General features: G+C 42.0%; 1 protein-coding gene across 1 annotated transcript in view; it reads left to right on the forward strand.

Moving 5' to 3' along the window:
* Window positions 1-342: 342 nt before the first annotated feature.
* LOC122554744 (volume-regulated anion channel subunit LRRC8B-like) overlaps window positions 343-3,405 on the forward strand; it is a 33,680-nt gene continuing 30,617 nt past the window's right edge. The window contains exon 1 of the mRNA XM_043700121.1: window positions 343-403. The gene's annotated coding sequence lies outside the window, so the exon portion shown is untranslated. The remainder of the gene's footprint in view (window positions 404-3,405) is intronic.

The following is a 3,405-nucleotide window of genomic DNA, read 5'->3' on the forward strand; positions in this document are numbered from 1 at the left end:
TGAATGGATATAAGCTGTTATGGTTAAGGATATCCATTGACTGCCCCTGTTTACAAAGATCTCTAATATCCTCACCTGCATACAGCACACAATAGAAGAGACAGCCCGAATAAATCAATTACAGAAGTTGGAAATCGAAATTTGGGCGCATTTGCGTGAAGGTAATAGTTGTACAATTTGCACACTTCTGTCCAATACTTTTTAAAAAGTGCAGCTAAGATTGCTAAGACAAAACTTTGAAGCTTTTTGTTTTGCACCCATCAGGACTTGGACACAGAGAATAGACTTGATAAAAGTGACAATATTTTATACAGCATGAGAAGAAGGTGCTGATTGGATGGACTTTCATTGGTTCGGTGATGCAGCGAGAACAGTCAGCTGTCAATTTTAATTTTCAGACCAGGTAGGTCAATGTTGATTGGTTAGGGGGTTGCCATCGGAATGCAGCAGAGATTGGCTGTCTCCATTATCCCTTTTATGAAAAAGTTGCGATGTTTGCACAAACTTCTTTTGCCTACATAAAATTCCTCAATTAAGACTTGAGACAGGACCGATATCAGAAATCATTGCCAACACAGGACAGATGATTGTTTCTTTCCTTTAATATGTCTGTTCCTCTGACCGTTGTAGAAAGCTGTGTACAATTCACCAAGCCTTTCACAAATTACAAAAGGAAGTCCTGTCTGAAACATTGCTTTGGCGTCAGTGTTCAGATAGTCCAAGGTGAATTATAATTCAGAGGTTTCAAAAATAGGTTTGTGGACTTGAATGTCTATTCTCAGTACAGGAAGCACTCATAGCACAAACCTCTTGTGCAGCCAAGGTGAAGACAACATGTCCATGTCTTTGTTCTCAATAACATGGGTGGATCTTAGAGAGATTGTGGTGCCAGTAAGACAATAGGACACAAACAATCGACCGTAATGAGAATTGAATTTGTGGTTACCACACGGTTATAGAACAGCTTGCTTTTTCAATATGATTTTTTTTCAAAATAAAAAAAATATTTTTCTGGATAAAGAAATAAACATTTTTTTATTGGCGTTTAATTTAGATAAATGTGAGGTGCTGCATTTTGGGAAAGCAAATCTTAGCAGGATTTATACACTTAATGGTAAGGTCCTAGGGGGTGTTGCTGAACAAAAAGACCTTGGAGAACAGGTTCATAGCTCCTCGAAAGTGAAGAAGGTATTTGGTATGCTTTCCTTTATTGGTCAGAGTATTGAGTACAGGAATTGGGAGGTCATGTTGCAACTGTACAGGACATTGGTTAGACCACTGTTGGAATATTGCGTGCAATTCTGGTCTCCTTCCTATCGGAAAGATGTTGTGAAACTTGAAAGGGTTCAGAAAAGATTTACAAGGATTTCATGCAGAGGGTGGTACGTGTATGGAATGAGCTGCCAGATGAAGTGGTGGAGGCTGGTACAATTGCAACATTTAAAAGGCATCTGGATGGCTATATGGATAGGAAGGGTTTGGAGGGATATGGGCCGGGTGCTGGCAGGTGGGACTAGATTGGGTTGGGATATCTAGTCAGCATAGACAAGTTGGACCGAAGGGTCTGTTTCCGTGCTGTACATCTCTATGACTCGATGACTCTTTTTGGGTGAAATTGATGCTAAGTGGACACTGTGCTAATAAACATCCCTGTTTGCAAATCTTATTTTTCCTTACAGTCTTGGGTCTATTTGTTCTTAACTCTTGTAGGTGTTGGTTACTGGAAGCATTTGAGAAACCCTAGATAGACTCCTGGTGGAGATGCTGAACTCACAGGACACACACAATTCTGGTTAGCTCCTCCCAGGAAAATTGCTTTGTATTCTGATGGGCAGAGCGTCTTGCATTTTGTTGGTTAGCCCTTTCAGATACAAGTGCCTTAGACAACACTGACCATAATTTGAATTTGCTGTAAGGTACTGAATCAGCTACCTGGCCACTCATATATTGATTGGATAGATTGAGAGATAGGTTTTTGTGAAGGTATTTGTGTGGGTTCCATGCATCCACTTCTACTGAATGTATGGAACATTCTAGTTGACTTGCAATGAAACTTTCAAGATGATTCCCATTAAGTATTAATTAAGGACATTCTTCCACAATTCATGCCTCCCATCTCACATGGGTTCTTTAGGTGATGTGGTATCTGCTCAGCTAGGCTACCCACAGTGACCAGCTTCCACAGGATCAAAACCAGACGCTCTATTCAATTGGTAGGTGTTGATGGCAGAACTGCTTGTGAGTTCAGTGCCTCCTCAAAAAGCCACTTCCAGCTTGGACTCTGCCATTGGCACACTTAGGTGCCCAACCCACATTTCAGGCTGGCCATAAGGGTGAGGATCTCAAAACAAGACAATCATCCCAATCTTTCAAGGCTGCATCCCATGACATACTTACTTGAAATCCTCAAACAACTCGCTCATTCTCAACCAGGCCATGAAGTGAAGTCTGGAAAAGCTCTTCATTGATGCTCAAAACGTAGACTCTCTTGTTCCTTGGACGCTCCCTGACCTGCTGTGCTTTTCCAGTGCCACGCTTTTTGACTCGAATCTCTAGCATCTGCAGTCCTTATTTTCTCCATGAGGTGAAGTTTGCCGCCCAGTCCCTTCGTTCGTTTGGTAGCATCCCTTCCTTTGAGTTGGAAGGTGTGTATTCAAGTCCCACCCACCTCGGGGATGTGTCATAAAGTCTCCGATACTGGTCGGTTAAGACAGCTGCTGTCCACATTGTCATGGTTTATTAGCATTAACAGATATTTTAAGTTGCCATCAACTCCTTTGTGTGGGGTAGGCATTGTTGGTGCAAGCTTTGAACCATTATAGGATGGTGTCTCACTCGATGCATTCTAAAGCAACATTTCACCTCAAGATTTCAATATGGCTCCCATGGAGATCCTTGAGCACCTAAAGTAACTGGTGGCAATTGCTCCCCGCCATAAATTGAAAGGGAAGTGAGTTAGTTTAATAGAAGCAAGCTTGACTCCTTGGTATGTCTCAGGGAAGCCAATGGGAGTAAAACAGGGAGAGATGTACCCTCAATTATGCAAAGTCAGAATTAACCCGACTGTAAAGTCTTAAAATTATTGGAGCTCAAGCAATCAAGTTCAAGATGATTTTACCTACACTACACCAAGGAGGAGATGTTACCTGGCCTAAGCAGACAGGATATCTGTCAAGCAGACCTCTGGATTTTTGTTTTATTTTGAAAGAAATTTCCTTGATAGTCCCTAGAAGTGTCCCATTTAGAACATAGAACAATACAGCACAGAACAGGCCCTTTGGCCCACGATGTTGTGCCGAACATTTGTCCTAGCTTAAGCACCCATCCATGTACCTATCCAATTGCCGCTTAAAGGTCACCAATGATTCTGACTCTGCCACTCCCACAGGCAGCGCATTCCATGCC

Source organism: Chiloscyllium plagiosum, chromosome 11, assembly GCF_004010195.1.
Source record: "Chiloscyllium plagiosum isolate BGI_BamShark_2017 chromosome 11, ASM401019v2, whole genome shotgun sequence".
In the NCBI taxonomy this organism is placed as follows: Eukaryota; Metazoa; Chordata; class Chondrichthyes; order Orectolobiformes; family Hemiscylliidae; genus Chiloscyllium; species Chiloscyllium plagiosum.